The sequence below is a fragment of the Eumetopias jubatus genome, unplaced genomic scaffold, assembly GCF_037043125.1.
Source record: "Eumetopias jubatus isolate StellerSeaLion01/CBP00866 unplaced genomic scaffold, mEumJub1_p1.0 scaffold_1, whole genome shotgun sequence".
Lineage (NCBI taxonomy): Eukaryota > Metazoa > Chordata > Mammalia > Carnivora > Otariidae > Eumetopias > Eumetopias jubatus.
In genome coordinates, this window is record NW_028274807.1 from 50929708 (window position 1) to 50954381 (window position 24674).

Here is a 24674-nt window from a genome sequence, read left to right on the forward strand (position 1 = left end):
ACCAGTACTCACTTACTTCAAAGCTGCCAAAATGTCACTCACATTAAGAAGCATGTGGAGGAGATTGCCAAATTTGACAAGAAAACGCTCAGTGGAGTCACAGAAATGAAGGACAATTTGAGTGGCCTAAGCAGTGATAATGAGATGCACATATATAAGACTATCATTGCTGAGAATGCTTTTCTTAGAAATTCTTTAAAAGAAAGGAGAGGGCACCTGGGTGGCTCAGTTGGTTAAGCGACTGCCTTCGGCTCAGGTCATGATCCTGGAGTCCCGGGATCGAGTCCTGCATCAGGCTCCCTGCTCAGCGGGGAGTCTGCTTCTCCCTCTGACCCTCTTCCCTCTCGTGCTCTCTCTCTCTCATTCTCTCTCTCTCAAATAAATAAATAAATAAATAAATCTTTAAAAAAAAAAAGAAAGGAGAAAGATACAGCAGACAGGAATGTGGATTAAGATCACATATGTATACTGAAGGCAATAATGTAATAAAGAGCAAAAAAAATGATACATATGATGCAGCAGAGGGAGGAACTACGGCTGCTTGTGTTCCCTCTCTTGCTGTGTCTCTCTCTGTCAAGTACATAAATAAAGTTTAAAAAAAAAACATACTTAATGAACAGAGTGGCCCAGGTGCCCTGTAGTGTAAAAAAAAAAAAAAAAAAAAAAAAGAAGGAAAAAATGGAATGAAAGCCAAGTGCAAGAGGGGTGATCTTGGATGAGAAATGCGATTGGGATGCGGGGACAACAGTGGCCTTGCATGTACCTCAGTCCTCCTGTTTATCATTTTACTGTTAATTCCGGTTTAATTTTCTATGGTAACCATCAAAAGTTAAGCTTTATGAGAGTAAAATTTAGATACTTTGTCTACTAATTCACAAAGCCTAATACAATGTGTAGCACAGCGTAGCTTGATTTTTAAATAAATGAATAGATCTGGACACTTGTTCTTTTCACTGGGATAAATGGACTCTGAAAATGTGGGATGGAACTTTGAACGCTGCTTACTGCTTGTTTGTTTCACTTAATTTCTTTGCTTCATTTTTATTGAAGGGAAACAAGACTCTGTCGGGAGAAAAAAAAGATTTGCAGAACTATCACAAATAAATTATTCTGATCTTGAGTCAGAGTTTTATTATTTCTACGTAGAGAGCAGTGGAAAAAACGGAACAAAACAAAACAAAAACCTGGCACATTCCTATTACGTTATTAAAATTCTTTCACTCTAACATTGCCTTTTCTATGACTTTCCTAAACTGAACATAATGCTTTCAGATAACTTAAAATATGTCATTTGTTCTTCATAATACACATAAGGAGCATATGTAATAATGTTTATTATCTATTATTATATGGATGCATTTTAAATTTCCCAGATATGTTTAAGTGTCTTCTATATCCCAAGATTGATAAATTACTGAAACAGAATTTCTGTTATTTGAATTTAATTGTATTCCTATTAGACCCATGACCTAATTTGCATGTGTGTCTATATGTCCGTTTATTTCTTTGTATGTAAGTAGGATTAAAAGGGAGTCAAATGATAGGTTTTTAAATGTTATAGATAACTTCTTAGTTACTATGAAATATGTGTATATGGCTATGGTCCCGCTTAATCAATTTACTCTAAAGGCCAGTATATTGGCAATGTATGTTTTTTAAGTTTTTATTTAAATTCCAGTTGGTTAACATACAGTGCAATATTAGTTTCAGGTGTATAACATAGTGATTCAGAACTTCCATACATCACCCAGTGCTCATCACAACAAGTGCACTCCTTAATCCCCATCACATATTTAACCCATCCTCCCCCTTCCCTCCCCATCTGGAAACCATCAGTTTGTTCTCTATGGTTAAGAGTCTATTTCTTGGTTTGTCTTTCTGTTTCCTTTGCTTGTTTGTTTGTTTCTTAAATTCCACATATGAGTGAAATCAGATGGTATTTGTCTCTAATTGACTTATTTTGCTTAGCATAATGCTCTCTAGCTCCATTCATGTCATTGCAAATGACATTTCATTATTTTTTATGGCTGAGTAATATTCCATTATATATATGTGTACACACACACACACACATATTGTCTAACTTCATCCATGTTGTTGCAAATGGCTGAGTAATATTCCGTTATACACACACACACACACACACACACACACACACGTGCGCGCACACACACACACACACACACACACACACACACACACACACTTGGGCTGTTTTCATAATTTGGCTATTGTAGCTAATGCTGCTATAAACATTGGGTACATGTATCTCTTTGAATTAGTATTTTTGTATCATTTGGGTAAACGTTGGGTAAATACCTATTAATGCAATTGCTGGATCATAGGGTATTTTTTTATTTAATATTTATATGTTGTTAGAATTGTATTCAGAAATTATTTAGAAACTTCTCAATAACTTTGAATTGTATTGAACTCAATTTCTACTCTTTAACTTACTGTCAGTTTTTTCAGTCCTCTATTCTTATATAACTTTATGTAATAAGGCAGACAAGAACTTTACAACAATGATGAAAACATTCAAGATTCAATATTAAGAAAATTTAGAGGGGTTTTATGGATGAATTTTTCCTATTTTTTAAAAGCAATCTTGTTCTCCTTCACCTAGCAAACTCCTCTTAGCCTGACTTTCTCATCCTTGATGTAAGTATCCTCTTTTTTTTATTAATAGATTCCTTTTTTAAAAGATTTTATTTATTCATTTGAGAGAGAGAGAGAGAAAGAGAGAGCACAAGTGGGGGGAGAGGCAAAGGGAGAAGCAGACTCCCCACTGAGCCAGGAGCCTGACATGGGGCTTGATCCCAGGACCTGGAGATCATGACCTGAGCCAAAGGCAGACACCCAACCATCTGAACCACTCAGGTGCCCCTATAGATTTCATACATTATTAAGAAAGTGGAATCCATGTAACAGAATTTTTTTTAACCTTATAATAAGAAATTATAAGCTTCTATGCATTCATATCCATATTTTTTCCTTCCTGTTACATATGATGCTGTGCTTCTCCTAAAATAAAAATCCATTTTTTAGTCCATGACTGAGTAACTGCTACTTTTCAAGTCCTTAATATATAAAAATCTATGAAACTGGCAAAAAAAATGTGAAGTTACTGGGTAACTTCAAACACTGGGTAATAGATTCTGCAGAAATATGATCACCAAAAGAAGGGAAAAGCATAAAACAAATGCAAGATTGTGTCAGATTTCTGCTCAAAGTAATTCTGGATGACAGTATTGGGATGCAGGGCTTAAGCAGATAGATGAGCTGGGTGGGTAGAGATCAAAGTTCTGAAGCAGCTAAAATTTCTGGACAGAATTTAAGGAAGGAGGAAGCTATGAAGAGATGAAGATCCTAAAGTTTGCGTGGACTCTTTATCAGTCTGTGACTGATAATAAAGTTGAACAGAGCAAGACTCCCTAAAGCCTGGCAGAAAAAGGTACAGGAGAACTCTGATCAGAACAGAGATTCCAGAAGTTGCATAGAAGACACAGGATTTCTAATTAGGCTGAGTGTAGAGACCTTATTAAACAACATAGAAACTCAGCTGACACACCAGAACAACTTAAGAGGAGGGATAACCTACTTATGCAGTAGATGCAACTCACCACTGCCCTTATAAAGCTTAAAATATGCCTCAAGAAGGTCAATCTGAGCTAACATTAAAACTGCCAGGAAAACAAAACCAAAAACGAAAAACAACAAAAGCCTCTCTAAGGCAGGATAACAAATATCCAGAGTGGAATACATTATTTTCAGCATTTAATTAAAAATCACTGAGTTTTAGAAGAAGGCAAACGTATAAGGGAATTTTTTTCTTTTGTAATAAAGGAGCCTGTGGAAACAGACTCAAGATGTTTAAGTTTATGTGATGAACAAATATAGATGGTTAGGTAGCTATTATAAAAATGTTTAAAGATATGACATGAAATATGCTTAATGAAATGAATAGAAGGGAAATAACAGCAAATATTAAAGCTATAAAAATAGAAAATTTAGTACTAAAAATATAATATCTGATATGAAAATTTTGCTGTAAAGGATCATGATCATATGGGATAAGGCAAATCAAAGAATCAGTGAACTTGAATGCAATCTGAGAAAGACGGAATTTTTTAAATTTTAATCCCAGGATAGTTACCATGCAGTTTTATATTAGTTTCAGGTGTACAACATAATGATTCAACAATACAATACATTACTCAGTGCTCATCATGATATGTGTACTTTTAATCCCCATCACCTATTTCACCCATCCCCCATCCACCTCCCCTCTGGTAACCATCGGTTTGTTCTCTAGAGTTAAGAGTCTCTTTTTTGGTTTGCCTCTTTTTTATTTTGTTCGTTTGTTTTGTTTCTTAAATTCCATATATTAGTGAAATCATATGGTATTTGTCTTTCTCTGACTTATTTCACTTAGCATTATACTTTTTAGATCCATCCATCTTACAAATGTCAAGATTTCATTATTTTTTAAGCTGAGTAATATTCCATTGTAGATATAGATATAGATACAGATACACCACCTCTACTTTATCCATTTGTCTATCCATGGACACTTGGGCTGTTTCCATAATTTGGCTATTGTAAATAATGCTGCAATAAACATAGGGGTACATATATCTTTTTGAATTAGTGTTTCATATTCTTTGGGTAAATGCCCAGTACTGGAACTATTGGATCATTTGATAATTCTATTTTTAATTTTTTGAAGAACATCCACACTATTTTCCAGAGTGGCTGTGCCAGTTTGCATTCCCACCAATAGTGCATGAGGTTTCCTTTCTCTTCACATCCTCACCAACACTTGTTACTTGTGTTTTATATTTTAGCCATTCTGACAGGTGTGAGGTGATATCTCATTGTAGTTTTGATTTGCATTTCATTGATGATGATGATGAACATCTTTTCATGTGTCTGTTGGCCATCTGTATGTCTTCTTTGGAGAAATGGCTGCTCATGTCTTCTGTTCACTTTTTAAATTGTATTATTTATATTTTAGGATTGCGTTGTATAAGTTCTTTATACATCTTGGATACTAACCCTTCATTGGATATGTGATTTGGATATATCTTCTTAGATTCAGTAGGTGGTCTTTTAGATTTGTTGATTGTTTCCTTTGCTGTACAGAAATTTTTAATGTTGATGTAGTACTAATAGTTAATTTTTGCTTTTGTTTCCCTTGACTCAGGAGACATAACTAAAAAAAGGTTGTTGTGGATAATGTCAGAGAAATTACTACTTGTTTTCTCTTCCAGGATTTTTGTGGTTTCAGGTAACATATTTAATTCCCTAATCCACTTTGAATTTATTTTTGTGTATGTGAAATAAAGTGGTCCAGTTTCATCTTTGCATGTAGCTGTCTGGCTTTGCCAACACCATTTGTTGAAGAGATTGTCTTTTCCCCTTTGCATATACTTGCCCACTTTGTCAAAGATTAATTGACCATATAATTGTTGGCTTATTTGGGGCCTCTTTATTCTGTTTCACTGATCTGTGTGTCTATTTTTGTGCCAGTACCATACTGTTTTGATTGCTACAGCTTTGTAATATATCTTGAAATCTGGGATTGTGATATTTCCAGTTTTGTTTTTATTCTAAGATTCCTTTCACCATTCAGGATCTTTTATGATTCCATACAAATTTAGGATTATTTGTTCTAGGTCTGTGAAAAAATGTTATTGGTATTTTGATAGGGATGGCATTAAATCTGTACATTACTTTGGGTAGTATGGACATTTTAACAATATTTGTTCTCCCAATCTATGAGCATGGAATATCTTCCCATTTGTTTGTGTTGTCTTCCATTTCTTTCATCAATGTTTTATAGTTTTCAGAGTACAGGTCTTTCACCTACTTGGTTAATTCTAAGGTATTTTATTATCTTTGGTACATTTGTATATGGGATTGTTTTCTTAATTTCTCTTTCTGCTGCTTCATTATTAGTGTGTAGAAATGCAATGGATTTCTGTTTATTGATTTTGTGTCCTATGACTGCTGAATTCTTTATCAGTTCTAGTAGTTTTTCAGTGGAGTCTTTAGGGCTTACTGTATATATTATTATGTCATCTGCAAATAGTGAAAGTTTTACTTCTTTATTAATTTGGATTATTAATTTTATTATTTTTTTCTTGTCTGTTGTGGCTAGGACTTCCAATGCTATGCTGAATAAAAGTGGTGAGTGGACATTTTTGTCTTGTTCCTGATGTTAAGGGAAATGTTCTCAGGTTTTCACCATTGAGTATGTTAGCTGTGGGGTTTTCACATATGGCCTTTATTATGTTGAGGTATGTTCCTTTTAAACCTACTTTGTTGAGTTTTTTTTTAAATAATGAATGGATATTGTACTTTTTCAAATGCTTTTCTGCATCAATTGAAAAGATCATATAGTTTTTATTCCTTTTCTTGTTGATGTGATGTATCACATTGATTGATTTGAGGATATTGAACCACGCTTGCATCCTGGGAATAAATCTCCTTTGATCATGGTGAATGATTTTTTTTTTTTACTGTATTGTTAGATTCAGTTTGTAATATTTTGTTGAGGATTTTTTCATATGTTCATCAGAAATATTGGCCTGTAGTTCTCTTTATTCATGGTGTTTTTATCTGATTTTGATATCAGGGTAATGCTGGCCTCATAGAATGAATTTTGAAGCTTTCCTTCATCTTCTATTTTTTGGAATAGTTTGAGAAGAATAGGTATTAACTCTTCTTTGAATGTTTGGTAGGATTCACCTGAGAAGCTGTCTGGTCATAGACTTTTGTTTGTTAGGAGGTTTTTGTTTTATTTTATTATTATTGATTCAATTTCATTGCTGGTTTTTGGTCTGTTCAAATTTTCCATTTCTTCCTGATCAGTTTTGGGATATTAATATGCTTCTAGGAATTTATCCATTTTTCTAGGTTGTCTTTTTCACGTTTTCTTATAATCTTTTGTATTTCTGTGGTGTCAGTTGTTATTTCTCCTCTTTCATTTCCAATTTTGTTTGAGTTCTCTCTCTACCTCTTTCTCTTATTTATTTAGATAAGTCTGGCTAAAGGTTTATCAATTTTGTTCATGTTTTTAAAGAACCAGATCCTGGTTTCATTGGTCTGTTCTATTGTGTTTTTTTTGTTTTGTTTTCTTTTGTTTTGTGTTGTTTTGTTTTTTTAGTTTCTATTTCATTTATTTCTGCTCTAATCTTTGTTACTTCTTTTCTTCTACTGGTTTGGGTTTCGTTTGTTCTTTGTCTAGCTCCTTCAGTTGTAAGATTTGTTTGTTTAGTTGAGATTTCTTGCTTCTTGAGGTAAGCCTGTGCTGCTATAAACTTTCCTTTTAGAACAGCTTTTGCTGAATCTCAAGGGCTTTGGACCATCATGTTTTCTTTTTTATTTATATCCATGTAATTTTTTATTTCTCCTTTGATTTATTGGTTGATCCATTCATTGTTTAGTAGCAGGCCATTTAATCTCCATTTATTTGAAGAACATAGAAAATTTTAAAAATTTCAAAAACCTTAGTGAGCAATTGCGTATGAAGTTGCAAGGAGAAAAGCATGAGAACTGGACAGAAAGAAAAGACCAAATGAATAAAATGAACTATAAAAGATGAAATATTTTAAAATTTGTTGAAACAGAAAATATACAGATCCAAGAAGCTCAGTGAATCTTAAGCAAGATTAATACATAGATACCACAATGAGGCACAAATATTACTGAAATAGTGAAATATTGATAATGCAAACAAGAGAAAGTAGTTAATGAAGGAAAATTACAATAATATAAATTATAGTTGACTTCTATTGCAAAGAAGACCAGAAGGCAATGGAAGGATATATTCAAAAGGCTGAAAGAAAAATTAAAAATGTCAATATAGAGCCCTACATCCAGAAAACATACACAAATATATTTCAACTTTCAAAATGTAAAACATATATATTGATAAAGCTGAGAGAATCTTTTGTGACAAAATCTGCTTCTATAATTAATGCCTAAGGAAGTTTTTCAGTCTGAAGGAATTAATAACAAATGGAAAGTAGTATTAAAAGAAAGAAGTGAACAACAAAGGAAATACTAAATATGTATGTGAATATATAAAATATTTCTTTTAAAATACGGATAAAGATTTAAGACAAAAACTTCAGAAGTATATCATCATATTTACTGTTAATAGCACAAAGGTCAGGTGAGTTAAATTAAAATATAAAGTTGAAAATTTTTTATATTTTACATAAAATGGAAAACATGAACTCTAAAATAATGCAAAACATATACCTATATATCTAAATAGAATAATTACCATAAAACAAAGAAAGTCAAAAAACCTAAAGAAAGCAGGAAAGGAAGAACATATTTAAAAATCAATTAATCAAAAATGGATAAAAATAGGACATTTCTAATCAAATGATAGAGTTAAACACAATCATCTTCAAATAGCATTAAATGTAATGAATAACCACTCAAATTTAAAGGCAGAGTTTGTCAAACTGATTTTTTTAAAAAAGGCCAAACTGTACAAGATCTATATGAGATTCATTTAAAAAAAAAAAGATGATATAGGTTAAAAGTAAAAGAATGGTACAATAGATATCATAAAAGTGGTAAACATATGAAAGTTACAGTAACTATACTAATTTCCAGCAAAACAGATTTTGTGGCAACAATTACTACCACTGACAATGAGGTACATTTTTAATGATTAAAGGCTCAATTCATCAAAACTATAAATGTGTATGTGACACATAACAGAGCTTCAAAATGTGGGATGTATTGGGGTACCTGGGTGGTGCAGTAGGTTGAGCCTCTGTCTCTTGGTTTTGGCTCAGGTTGAGATTTCGGGTTGTGGGATCAATCCCTGCCTAGGGGTTCCATTCTCAGCACGGAGTCTGCTTAAGACTCTCCCTCTGCATCTGCCCCCCACTCAAGTATGTATGCTTTCTTTCTTCCTAAAATAAATAAATCTTTAAAAAAAAGTTTGTTGCATAAACTAACAGAATTAAAGGGAGAAAAAGACAAATCATAGCTGCATAATTAAATATTTCTTTTCAAAATTGGTAAACTAAAGGAAAAAAATAAAGGTATGAAAGAATCAACAATGTCAGTGTTTTTGACCAACTTGATATTTATAAATTTCAAGTCACTCAAAATACCCACTTTTCAAGTATAGATGTAATGTATACCAGGCAAGATCTTATCTTGAGTCATATAAGAAATCTCAACAAATTCCCCAAAATTCATATTTTCAGAGAATGTTTTCTGCATTATAAGAATAATAAATTATAAATACATAACAAATAGCTAGAAAAACCCTAAATATTTGGAAATTAACATCATGTTTTTAAATACTCCTGGGTGAAAAGAATTCACAAAGAAAATTAGAACATATTTGGAATTAAATGATAATAAAGACATGCCATGTAATAATTCTTTGAGATGCAGCCAAAGCAGGCCTGAGGAAGAAAATATATATATAACTAAAAATCTTATGATAAAAAATAAGCTTTTAAAAATTAATGATTTTTACCATGAGAATCTACGAAAAAAAATAAAAATAAGCTCTAAAAATAGAAAGGACATAATAAAAGCAAAAGTAATGAAAGAGAAAATGATCTAAGTCCTATGTTTTCCTTATCAAAGCTTTATAAACTAAAGAAACTACTTAGATTGATCAAGAAAAAAGAGAAAGAACACACAACAATACTATCAGGAATAACAGATGTCAAAAAGATAGTAGGGAAACATCAAATGATTTTACGATGATAAATTCAATAAATTAGATTAAATAAACAATTTCTTTGAAAAATGCAGCTTATTAATACTTACACAGAAAATAGTAGTACATTTTAATAGCCCTTCCTCTTTAAATAATTAAATTAATAATTTAAAATTTATCAAAAAGAAAATTAAAGAACCAGATGATTTTGCTGGGTAATTGTGAATTCTATCTTACATTTGAGTAGGAAATATTAAAAATCTTACACAAAACTGATGAAGAGAGAACATGTCCCAACTTCTTTTATGAGAGCAGCATATCTCTGACACCAGCAACTGACAAGGATATTATAAGAAAGTCCTAATAAAGGGCCCTTGGGTGGTTCAGTCAGTTAAGCATCTGCCTTCAGCCTGGGTCAAGATCTCCAGATCCTGGAATCAAGCCCCACATCGGGCTTCCTGCTCAGCAGGGAAACTTCTCTCTCTCTCTCTCTCTCTCTCTCTCTCTCTCCCTCCCCACTACTGTTCTCTCTCTCTCTCTCAAATAAACAAATAAAATCTTAAAAAAAAGAAAGTCCTAATATTCCCTCATAATTAGACACAAATATCTTTTTAGAACATATTAATCAATTATAGAACTATATTTTAATAGGACAGTACATCATAACAACTGAGGCTTATCCTAGAAGTTCAGTATTAGTTTAACATTGGGTAAAATCAATATAATTTACTATGTTAACAGTATAGAGCAGAGCAATATTTGGATCATCCTGATAGATAAATAAAAAGCATTTACAAGAGGACTTTCAAAATTGCCCCCAGTTAAGGAAAGGGTTTGGGATATTTGTACTTTCACATAGAAAGAGTCATTAGATGTAGTCTGCTTTCAGGGAAAGGATATGATTTTAAATAAAGTTCCTGAAGGAGCTTATAACTGACACTTTCAGCAGATGAGGGAGTCAAGGCCTGAGGGAGCATCTGGCTGTCTCAGCAGAGTACCCACTATCATCTACTTGCACTGGAGAGATTCACTTGCACAGCAGAAGTTCTAGGATCAGCTGGTCTTGAGGCCACAACTAATATTTATTCTCTCCTTCCTCTGTTGCCCATTCGAGATTCCCTTCACCCTCAGCTAGTGCATTTGTTGGGACCAGAGGTTTTCCTGGCAGGGTTACTCAGAGACTTGTCCTTAAGAGGTCCAAATTCCTGGACATCATACTTTGATCAGAAAGTGGCTATTGTACTTAACCATTTACCATCAAATTTGTGAAAGTAACACAATGATATTTTAATGATATTTTCAATTAAAATACCTGGAGGACAAATATATTCCTTTCTTACCCCCACTGTATAACAGCAGATCTCCTTCCTTTACATGAACAGGGTAATTTACAACTGCCAGAATGATCACTCCTTTACTGCTCCACGCTTGGCAGGTACAGCCCGGTGTGTCCAGGCAGAAGGCTTGGCTTAAAAGTTCGGTAGAATTCTTGTTGTTTCTCTTGATGGAAGCGTATTCCATCTATGAATTAGGACCTATAAACCCACAGAGCTCAGATGTGTGAGGATAGAAAGCAAAGAAAAACCCCAAAGAGGTCACTGGGAGCCATGCTAAACAGAGCCACCGTTCTTTCCAGCCCTTAGTTTCTGGCTCCAAGTATTTAACTTAATGCAGCATGATATGATAGTTGTTGATTTAGAGCTGTACAATAACTGCTGCAGGATCTTGCGAGGTACCATTTCTTAGCTAGCATCTCAGCGGCATCTTCAAGTTTCTTCCGTTGCTCTATTAGGAATGCAGCTTTTGTCTTGTGCTGTATGTAATAAGATCCTACTCATATGTCCATTGTCACACCTCCTTTTCTACTAATTTGGTTTATTGGTCCCATGTAGTGTGTGGGATTTCATGTCCATAGATTGAAAGCTATATATCTACAGAAGGCTGAGCGGACTGGAGTGGCAGGATCTATATCCATTGTTTATTGGGCAATTCCATTTCATTGTCTGAAAGGTAATTCAAAATTAAATTTTAAAAGTAAAAAGGACAAATTTTGATTTCATTAGTTATCCCAATCCAAACCTGTTTTACTAGTTTTCTAACTGTCAACAAATGTCATTACTATCCAGCATGATAATCATACCAGAAATCTTAGAGTCGTAGTTAGTAACTCCCTTGGTCCCCATTCTGTATCCAACCCATACTCAAAGACCATCACCTGCATCTGCTGCCCTTACCTTACTTTTAGGCACTATATTTCTATTCTAGACAATGGCAACACTCTCCTTCTGGGCCTTTCGGTTCTATCCTTGCCTCCTCATCCTTTTTTTCCACTTAGCAGTGAAAGTAACCTTTCTATATCATAAATCGGATCATATAACTCCCACCCTTAAAATAAGGTAATGGCTTTTCACAACTATGCATAAATTACCAGCTCCTTATTATGGTGCACTAACCTCATCTTGATATGTTATCTCCCTGTCTGGTCTTTCGCATACTATTGCTCTATGTTTCCAATATACCTGACTTTTTTTCATTGCCTTGAACACATCAAGTTCTTTCACATATCAGTGCCTTTCGCCATAATTTTTCCCTTTTCTGTTTCAATCTTTTCCTAATTCTCTGTGTGGCTGATACCCTCTCTTTCTTCAAACCTTAACTTGTTAACTCAGAGAGTTCTTCCATGCTCACTCTTGCTGTGAAATGCCCCCATCTCTGAACCTGTTACCGTGTATGACTGGACTGTGATCATTCATATGTTTACCATTCTACTTTTTAGTCCCTGATTGTCTCTCTACTCTAATAGACTTTGAGCTTTGTGCAAGCTTTGACTATATCTGCTTTGTTGTTGGTGTGTGTGTGTATCAGGATTTCTCTAGAACACAGTAGACTTTTATTATATATTTTATAAATATTTCTTAAACATCACTTTAATAAATATCAATTATCAAAAATAAATCATAGAAAGTATTTGCCCTCATAGAAATTTCTACTTTAAACATACCATATATCCTGAAGACAAGCACATATAGTTTTTCAAATAATTCATTTTTAAACATATAAGCAGTACCCTACCATTGAAAGTTTCTTTATTCTTTTTGTGAGTTTCGGGCCAGAGTATAGCCATCAAAAATAACATAAAAGTTAAACGAAATCAACATTTCAGATATGACACTAAGCATTCTAACAATTGAAACCTTGATATCCTTATTTGACAGCACATCACAGAAAGACTTTAAGAGGATTTATGTTATTTAAGATTCTCAGAAGAGAGTATTATTCATGCTAACCTCAACCAGAGGAGGAGCAAATGAAATTACTTATATGGTACTTTAATCTTTTCCTTATAATTTTTAGAAATTTAAATATCTTATAGTGAAATACATAATATTTTTGAAAATTAAACTATACATCCAGTTATTAATTAATGTTCTACCATATTTTTATATTTTTATTTATTTTTATATATATTTTATATGACTGAGGCCATATATTTTCTTGAATGCCTTTGGTGTATCTTCTTTTTGGCCATTTTCTTTATCCTTATACTCGAGGACAGTCATGTGTATCTACGTTTAAGCCAAACTCAAAGATATCGATGTATTATTTTGTACATTCAACATTGACTCTGTTCTATTTATTCTTTTCATGTGGATGACAATGCCTTCATCCAGGATCATTTATAATATTTCTTTTTTTAAAATTTTATTTATTTATTTGAGAGAGAGAGAGAGAGAAACAGTATGAGAGGAGAGAAGGTCAGAGGGAGAAGCAGGCTCCCTACTGAGCCGGGAGCCCGATGTGGGACTCAATCCCAGGACTCCAGGATCATGACCTGAGCCGAAGGCAGTCGCTTAACCGACTGAGCCACCCAGGCGCCCCATTTATAATATTTCTTAAGAGGTCCACTCACTCTCTTCTCGGCAGGTCTTCATTAACTACCTTTTATTATTTGTCATTCATTGATTTGGGCTATCTGAAAATTTCCCAATTACTATCATTTGGTTCTTTACACAACCAATTTTTGTGGAGTACCTACTATATTCCAATCACTGTTCTAGACTTTGAGGTTACTTTAGCTAAAGAGAACAGATACAAATCCCACATTTAAGAAGTATTTTAATAGGGGAACACAGACACTGAAACATAATAAGTGAAACAACAGCTGCTATTTAAACAAACAAAGAAAGAAAAGAACAAGTAAAATGAATTGCAGGGGTGCCTGGCTGACTCGGTTGGTGGATCATGCAAATTTTGATCTTGGGGTTCTGAGTATTCAGCTCCATGTGGGGTGTAGAGATTACTTAAATAAATAAAAACATACAAAAAAAGTATTGCTAGTGTCATGGTAGTGGGGAAAGGTAATATTATTTTAACTGGTTGTTATTTAGCTATTTTAAATGAGGGAAAGTTTCCTGAAAAAGCTACCATTGAACAGACTTGAACTTAGTGAGTGCAGGAGCTATATGGATACATAGAGCATAGAGGAAGTGTATTACAACAGATGGAACAGTGGAAAGACTCCAAGAAGCATCACTGGCATTGTTAGAAATAACACGAGACACCAATGTTGAAAAGGTAAGGCAGAACAGGTCAGAAGGGAGATGGTTAGGATGCGGCTAGAAGTGGGAGTCAGGCAGAACTCTTAAGGTCTTAAAGTTGTAGTAAGGACTTTTGTTTTTATTATAAGTCAAATTGGAAACGCTTAGAGGTCCCTGATGAAAGTAGTGAATGTGAATTGACATTTGAATGCACACGTTAGCTGCTGGATAAGGAACTATTCTGAAAATTTGGTTAAGGGACTATGGTAGCTTTGACCAGAAGAAAAGTGGTGGAAAGAAGATTCTGCATATGTTTTGAAGTTTAAGCCTAAGGATTTTCTTTGGGAAATGATATCAGTCAGTGAACAAAAGATACTTTATATTTTTTATTCTAAAATATATTTTAAGTTATTCTATTCCATACCCATAACTATCCTAGGAGCATCCAACACTTTATAGAACAACTAAAGATAAAATACACATATTAACCATTATGTCACAAAGTGACAGAATCTTGTGTGATTCTACTGTCAAAGCCAATATTTTAATAGGATATATTATAGGATACACACACACACACACACACACACACACACACACACACATATGCATTGCTTTTCTTACAAAAGTAGACTAAAAATTGTTAGTTGGGTTAAATTTTATAAGTGATTGGGGTCTCTATAGATGAAAAATACCACATATATTTTATAGATATATATGGATCTATAAATAAAGTAACTAAAGAAATATATAGCACCGAGGTTTGTCACAGCAGAAGGGAAAAGAAAGGTACATTAAGCTTTTGCTGTGGGGTATGCAGCAGTACTAAGCATCTGTTCCCTATGGTAATAACAGTTGTGTTCATTCAAGATTTTCAAAAAATGATATTTGTTGAAGATAAGTTGTTTGACTGCTCATCACCCCTATCTTTCAAACAGATAACGTTTTCTTTCCAGTTAAATTATCTCATTTGATGTTCCTATCAGAGAAGCAGAGCCGTAGCTGCTATTACTTCCCAAGTGGGAAAAATCAATATCCAAAACACCCTTTAAAATATTATTTCAATGTGTTTATAATATTGAAATAAAATAATGAATTCACATATCTCCAGAGGATGGGTGAAAATGACCTCAATATGTGTAAATAACTAACTTGATTACGAAATTACCTTTGGAGCACAGAAACACACAAATGCATACACATACATACATATCTTCCATTTAGCATTTCAGTTCCAGTGTGTTTATAGACAGCTCAAACATTTATTTTCTTGACTTTCTTTTCCTCTTTCTGTTAATGTCTGTCTGTTTGTCTCTCTGTCTCTCTCTGTCTCTTCCACCTGTTTGATTTTTATTTGGATTATCCACTCTTCTAAAAATTTGAAGTGAATCAGGACATTATCTAAAAATTTAAAGTGAGTCAGAAAATGAAAAAGTACAGCTAAAATCATGTAGTCATTTTCATTAAGATCATTGAAATAGATTAATTTTTATTGTTTTTTGAATTATAGTAATTCTCTTAATAATATAATCAAAATATCTATTAAGCAATCTCCACACAATTCTGAATTTAGTCTTTATAATGTAAAAATACAGAAAAATCAATCATATTTGATATAACCTTTAAGTGTACAATCTTAGATAGTTATCAAAATAATATATAGGAATTAAAAAAATTAAACAATGTCATCATACAAAATATAAAATTAATATGTGGAATACTATTTTCCTATATTATTTTACTTATATTTATGTATGTATATAAGTATGTATTTATTTATTTAAAGATTTTATTTATCCATCTGACAGAGAAAGGCACAACGAGAGAGGCAACACAAGCAGGGGGAATGGGAAAGGGAGAAGCAGGCTTCCCGCTGAGCAGGGAGCCCGATGCGGGGCTCGATCCCAGGACCCTGGGATCATGACCTGAGCCGAAGACAGACGCTTAATGACTGAGCCACCCAGGCGCCCCTACCTATATTTTAAAGTACAGCTAAATTTTTCTTCTTTATTCTACTAAGAAAGATAAGCAGAAGTGAAAAGTGAATTTTTTCATAGTACCGATACCTCATCGGATAGAGTGAATTATTGGCTTTGGTTTTTCATCCTATCTTGTAGCTATAATCTTTACCATGTAAGATGGAAATTCTTCCCACAGGGGTAGAGTACACACCCCTCCACCTTGATTTTGAGTTCAGCCATGTGGTTTACTTTCCTGGTTGGGGTGTTAGTGGATGTGACATAACAGAGGCTTAAGAAGCACTTGTGCAATTGGACTTTCCCGTTTGCGTTTCTGCCATAGCCAGGAGAAGAGCTTCGCTCAAGCATGACCTGTATCTTTAGCCTAAGCTTAAGAATGATCTTCTATGGAGTAGCCAGCCTATCTGAACTGTAGACAAGCAGCATGGAATACAGCTGCTTCAGCTGTGATGGCTTAAAGCAGAGCTGTTCCTGACAACCATACCTTACAGAGGAAAATAAGTATTTTGTTTTGTTTTGTTTTTGTTTTTGTTTTTGTTTCTGTTTTGTGTGTGTGTATGTCTGTTAAGGGCTGAATTGTGTCCTCTAAAAATATGTTGGAAGTCCTACCTCCTGGTACCTGTAAACGTGAGCTTAGTTGGAAAGAGTATCTCTGGAAATGATCAAGTCAAAATGAGGTCATTGGGGTGGGTTCTAATCCACTAATCCCTAAAAAGGGGAAATTTGGATACAAGGATCAACACAGGGAGAAGGCCATGTGAAGATAAAAGCAGAGATGATGGTATCCATCCATATGTCAAGATATGCCAAAGATTGCTAGCAAGCCACCAGAAGCTAAAAGAGAGACATGGAACACATTCTCACTCACAGAAGAAACCTCAGAAGAAACCAACCTTGTCTTGATCTCAGACTTCAGGCCTCCAGAACTGTGACAATAAATTTCTATTGCCTTAAGCTACTCAGTTTGTGGCACTTTGTTATTGTTGAATGTGACTGAGATTTTGTGATTTGTACCACAGTGATAACTGATTTTATATTTCTATTTATGCCAGTAACAGTTTTTTATTTACAATATTAGAAAATATAAAGAACAATGAAAAAAATCTTCCACAATATCTCTACCCAAAGCCTCTTTTCCAGGCTGTTTTTAGTTAATTTATAATTTTAAATCATAGATATATCTATCCATCTACCTATGCATCTACTAGATATCTTTTTATGTCTATTGATTATATAACTCATCCACTTTTTGTTTTGTATTAGAACATACAAATTTTATATTAGAGAGTCTTCATAAACAACATTGAAACAATGCCCAGCACTTCGTACAGAATTGTTTTAATCATCACCAATACTAATTTTCTTAATCAAAATTACTAAAAATATAAATGTTGGCAGTGATTGTCAAAATTCAGGCCTCAGAGGGATAAATATCCAAAATAAAAATTGAGCAAACTGAAACTCCATAAATTTTATAACAGACTCCTGTTACATGGATTAAACCATATTTAATAATTGAATTATAATAATTGATCCTATTTATTCAAGATTCCATGAAAATTACATAGCAAGAAAGACCTTAGTTTGAACAGCCACCTCAGAAAATCTAGAAAATTAAAGCAGGTTCTTTTGCACAAAAGCAATGAAGCTTTCTGGACATCTCATTGAGATTAATAACAGAGTGCCAGTAGCTGAAGGGCCTAGGGCTAGTATAACACTACTTTACTTAAATTCTGGGTAAAAATTCCTGGATTAGGATTGCTGTCACATGCAAGTAACTGAATAATAGTTAGAGGTTTATTTTTTCCCATAAATAGAAGTCTGGAGATGGTTGATTTCAGGCACTGATTCATGGCTAGCATCTTTGCAATTCTCTTGGCATTTCCCTCATGCTCCACATTTTATTGTTATAAGATGGTCTGTAGCTTCAAATATCTGATGAAGATAATAGTAAGATAAGAATAGATGGCAAATGTCTCATTTATCACTTTTATTCCAGAAAAGAAAAAGCTTTCCCCAAAATACTTGGCAGATGTAAGCTTTTCTTTCATAAACTGAAAGTTAGCACATGGTCAACTCTAAAAATAGAAACTATGAGTCAGAATTTAGCCTATAGAGAAAAGAGTTTGTCAAATAAGCAGAAATTACTACAATGAATAGATATCCAAAAACATCAGGGTAAGTTTTGCCAAATTATTTAAGAGATGAGATTGCAAGATGTGAAGGAACTGAATATTTTTGTGTAATGTAATGCAAGTGTTGTAATAGCATCAAGATAGAAAAATCAATGTGAAAGCAGCAAGGTTAGTATTTGCACCTTCTCTGGCAGTAGTAATGGAAGTTTAAAAAGGTAGCCTTTAGGGTGCCTGGTGGCTCAGTCGGTTGAGCATCCAACTCTCAGTTTTGGTTCAAGTCATGATCTCAGGGTCGCGAGATCGAGATCCATCTCAGGCTCTGTGCTCAGAGCAGAGTCTGCTTGAGATTCTTTCCTTCTCCCTCTGTCCCTCCCCCTTCTCAAGTGCTCTATCTTTTTCTCTAAAATAAAATAAACAAATAAAATATTTTTTAAAAAAGGTATAGCTTTAGAACAAAGATTAGACTCCAGTAGAGGCATAGGTGATTTCTGTGACAGATGAAGTGGCATAAACCAACAGGGAGTATCAAAGAAAAAAGGGCAACCTAGTGGGTTTGGGATACCATAACTATACTAATCAACACTCAAAATTAATGATCACTGGATTTAATGACCACATCCAAGATTTTCATGCCTCCTTCTTTTTCTGATCCTCTCTAGTCTCCCAACTAATTTTTACCACATCAACAAGGCCATTATGTTCACAAATCAAACTATATCCATTGAATTGAAACAAATGTGAGACAAGGCCATCAGTATTTCTTGTGATAGGAAAACTGATTCTTTCCAAGTGAACTCCCTTCAGTATAAATATAGTTTCATCTTTGATTTTATACATGACAGATTTTGTGATACCAATATTATTTGATATAAGGGAAGTTATTTCCTTATAATCTCTTTAAACATAATGTTTAAGAATTGAGTATTTTTAGTATATCATAGTTTTTGGAAATAAGTATTATGTCTTACTACCAAGCCCAACATATTTATCGGTCAAATTTATCTATAATTTTAACACATTGGTTTTGCTTATCAAGTTTAGAGTTCCTATGAACTTGGTTATTGAAAATATAGAATATATCTTATTTTTTACAAAAATCATCCAATCATAGTCTGGTAAATGATCTGATTTTTATAAGAATCATTTTCTTCCTATCAATCCACATTCTATTATTTAATTATAGTTTCCCATGTGAAATAATAATACCTACCATTTATCTAGTGTCTGCTCTACAAGAGGCACTATGTTTTGTATTAAGTTTATTAAGATAAAGAATATGAGGGATGCCTGAGTGGCTCAGTTGGTTAAGTGTCTACCTTCAGCTCAAGTCATGATCCCAGGGTCCTCGGATTGAGTCCCATATCGGGCTCCTTGCTCAGCAGGGAGCCAGCTTCTCCCTCTGTCTGCTCTGCCTGCAACTCTACCTGCTTGTGCTCTCTCTCTCTCTCTCTCTCTCTGACAAATAAATAAAATCTTTTAAAAAGATAAAGAATATGAAACAACTGCCTATAATTTGAAATTTTTAAAAAAATATGATTTATAGTAACACTCTCAAAAATTAAATAAATAGGGATAAACCTAACAAAATATGCATTAGAACTGTATGTTGAAAACTACAAAGCACATATAAAAATCAAAGATCTATATACATGGAAAAATATTATTTAATGGATTAGACTCACTATTGTTAAGATGTTAGTGCCTCCCCATATGACCTGCAGATTCAAAGTCAAAATCCTAGCAACTTATTTTGTAGTTATCGTCAGATTCTAAAGTTTATGTAGAGGCAAAGGACCTAGAATAACTCTCAAAATACTAAAGAGGAAGAAGAAAAACAAAGATGGATGACTCAGACTATCTGATATTACCACTTACTCTATGGCTATAGTAATCAAGAGAGTATGCTATTAGAGAAAAAAAGACACAAAAATAAATGAAATAGAATAAAGAGCCTCTATAAAGACCTATATAAATAAAGTCAACTAATCTTTGACAAAGGAGCAAAGATCAAATAATGGAAAAGAATAGCCTTCTCAACAAATGGTCTTGGAACAATTGGAAATGTTCCATGCAAAAGCAAAAGGTACCTAGACATAGACCATACACCTTTCATAAAAATTAACTAGAAATGAAACATAAAATTAATAGAAAATGCAAAAGTATAAGACATCCTGAAGAAAACATAGGAGGAAAATCTTCCTGACTTTGGTTTTGGCAATGAGTTTTTAAACACAACACCAGTAGCATGACCCATAAAAGAGAAAAATGGTAAGTTGGGCTTTGTTAAAATAAAAAAAAACTTCTGTTTTCAAAAGACATTGTTAATAAAATGAGACAAAAGTCACAATGGAAGAAAACATTTTCAAAATACATACAGATAGAAGATGTATACAGACTATTTAGGGAATGATTAAAACTCAAAAAGAAAAATACTCCAATTAAAATATGGGCATAAGAGTTTAACAGACATATTGCCAAGGAAGACATATCCATGGCAGTGCTCAGAGGGAAATATATAGCTGTAGACATCTACATTAAAAAAAAGAAAAATCTCAAATCAATAATCTTTTTAATTACAGACCAATATCCTTGATGAACGTGGATGCAAAAATTCTCACCAAAATACTTGCCAATAGGATCCAACAGTACATTAAAAGGATTATTCAACACGACCAAGTAGGATTTATCCCTGGGCTGCAAGTTTGGTTCAACATCCACAAATCAATCAATGTGATACAATACATTAATAAAAGAAAGAACAAGAACCATATGATCCTCTCAGTAGATGCAGAAAAAGCATTTGACAAAGTACAGCATCCTTTCTTGATCAATACTCTTCAGAATATAGGGATAGAGGGTACATACCTCAATCTCATAAAAGCCATCTATGAAAAACCCACAGCAAATATCATTCTCAATGGGGAAAAACTGAGAGCTTTCCCCCTAAGGTCAGGAACATGGCAGGGATGCCCACTATCACCAACACAGTATTAGAAGTCCTAGCCACAGCAATCAGACAACAAAAAGAAATCAAAGGCATCCGAATTGGCAAAGAAGTCAGACTCTCACTCTTTGCAGATGATATGATACTTTACGTGGAAAACCCAAAAGACTGCACCCCAAAACTGCTAGAATTCATACAGGAATTCAGTAAAGTGGCAGTATATAAAATCAATGCACAGAAATCAGTGGCATTCCTATTCACCAACAACAAGACAGAAGAAAGAGAAATTAAGGAGTTGATCCCATTTACAATTGCACCCAAAACAATAAGATACCTAGGAATAAATCTAACTAAAGAGGCAAAGAATATGTACTCAGAAAACTATGAGAAGATTAGTTGACCATAGAGTTGAGTAGAGTATGGAACCAGAAAAGATCCCAAATAACCAGAAGAATATTGAAAAAGAAAAGCAAAGCTGGCGGCATCACAATTCCAGACTTCAAGCTCTATTCCAAAGCTGTAATCATCAAGACAGTATGGTACTGGCACAAAAACAGACACATCGATCAATGGAACAGAATAGAGAGCCCAGAAATAGACCCTCATCTCTATGGTCAACTAATCTTCAACAAAGCAAGAAAGAATGTCCAATGGAAAAAAGACAGTCTCTTCAACAAATGGTGTTGGGAAAATTGGACAACCACATGCAGAAGAATGAAACTGGACCATTTCCCTACACCACACACAAAAATAGACTCCAAATGGTTGAAAGACTTAAATGTGAGACAGGAGTCCATCAAAATCCTAAAGGAGAATACAGGCAGCAACCTCTTCGACCTCAGCCACAGCAACTTCTTCCTAGAAGAAGAAACATCACCAAAGGCAAGGGAAGCAAGGGCAAAAATGAACTATTGGGACTTCATCAAGATAAAAAGCTTTTGCACGGCAAAGGAAACAGTTCACAAAACCAAAAGACAACCAACAGAATGGGAGAAGATATTTGCAAATGATATATCAGATATAGGGCTAGTATCCAAAATCTATAAAGAATTTATCAAACTCAACACCCAAAGAACAAATGATCCAATCAAGAAATGGGCAGAAGACTTGAACAGACATTTTTCCAAAGAAGACATCCAAATGGCCAACAGACAGATGAAAAAGTGCTCAACATAGCTTGGCATCAGGGAAATCCAAATCAAAACCTCAATGAGATACCACCTCACACCAGTCAGAATGGCTAAAATTAACAAGTCAGGAAATGATAGATGTTGGCGGGGATGCAGAGAAAGGGAAACCCTCCTACACTGTTGGTGGGAATGCAAGCTGGTGCAGCCACTCTGGAAAACAATATGGAGGTTCCTCAAAAAGTTGAAAATAGAGCTGCCCTATGACCCAGCAATTGCACTACTGGGTATTTACCCAAAGATACAAATGGAGGGATTGAAGGGGTACGTGCACCCTGATGTTTATAGTAGCAATGTCCACAATAGCCAAACTGTGGAAAGAGCCAAGATGTCCATCGACAGATGAATGGATAAAGAAGATGTGGTGTGTATATATATATATATATATATATATATATATATATATATATATATATATATATTAGAATATTATGCAGCCATCAAAAGGGATGAAATTTTGCCATTTGCAACGACATGGAGGGAACTGGAGTGTATTATGCTGAGCAAAATATATCAATCAGAGAAAGACATGTATCATATGACCTCACTGATATGAGGAATTCTTAATCTCAGGAAACAAACTGAGGGTTGCTGGAGTGGTGGGGGGTGGGAGGGAGGGGGTGGCTGGGTGATAGACATTGGGGAGGGTATGTGCTATTTTGAGCGCTGTGAATTGTGCAAGACTGTTGAATCACAGACCTGTACCTCTGAAACAAATAATACATTATATGTAAAAAAAAAAAAAAAAAAAGGAAGAAGAAGAAGAAGATAGCAGGAGGGGAAGAATGAAGAGGGGGAAATTGGAGGGGGAGATGAACCATGAGAGACTATGGACCCTGAGAAACAAACTGAGGGTTCTAGAGGGGATGAGGGTGGAGGGATGGGTTAGCCTGGTGATGGGTATTAAGGAGGGCACGTACTGCATGGAGCACTGGGTACTATACGCAAACAATGAATCATGGAACACTACATCAAAAACTAATGATGTAATGTATGATGATTAACATAACAATAAAACAGTAAAAAAAGTAAAAAAAAATTCACATGGAATTGCAAAGAACCCAGAATAGCCTACCCAATCTTGTAAAGAAGAGTTGGATGACTTATACTCCAATTTTGAAACTTACTACAAAGCTACAATAATAAAAACAGTATAGTACTGGCATAAGGTTAGATATAGGGATTAATGAAATAGAATTGAGAGTCCAGAAATTAATCCATACATCTATGGTCAGTTGACTTTTGGCAAGGGTACCTAAATCAACCATATGGTGATCTCTTGAATAAATTGTGCTAAGAGATGCAAAATAATGAGGTTGGATTCTTACCTCACACAACATAACAAAAATTAACTCAAAATTGATCAAAGATCTAAATTTGAACTAACACAATAAAACTCTTTGAAGAAGACATAGAAGTACCTCCTCAGGACCCTGGTTTTTGCAAGATATTTTTATATATGAAACAGAACATACAACCAGCAAAATAAAAAATTTACAAATTGCACCTCATCAAAATTTAAAATTTTCTGTATCAAAGGATACTTCAAGAAAGTGCAAAGACAACACATAAAGTGGGAGAAAATATTTGCAGATCATATGTATGGTAAGAGTCTAATAACTCCTACTATTTAACAACAGTAATAAGATAAACAATCCAATGAAACAATGAGCAAAGGACTTGAATAGGCATTTCTCTAAATATATATATATGTATTACATTATATTATATATATTATATATTTACATTATTTTTCTATGTTATATATTAAATATATTTTATATTTTGCATGTTATATATTAATTGTTATATACATTTTACCATATATGTTATATACATACACACACTCATGACCAACAAGCATAGGAAAATGTGTATAATAGCATCCATCATGAGGGAAAGCAAATCAAAACTGCAATAAGATACCACTTCCCTAGATTAGCCATAATAAAGCAAAAAGGAAAATAAGTGTTGAAAAAGATGTGGAAAATTTGGAAAATTTGGAGCCCTCATTTGCTGATGAGAACAAAATAGTACAGCTTTTGTGGAAAATACTTTGGCAGTTCTCCAAAAAATTAAACATAGAACTACCATATGAGCCTGCCAAATTCTGCCCTAGATATATACCCAAAAGAATTGAAAAGAGATCCTCAAACACTTGCATGCAAATGTCTCTAGTAAC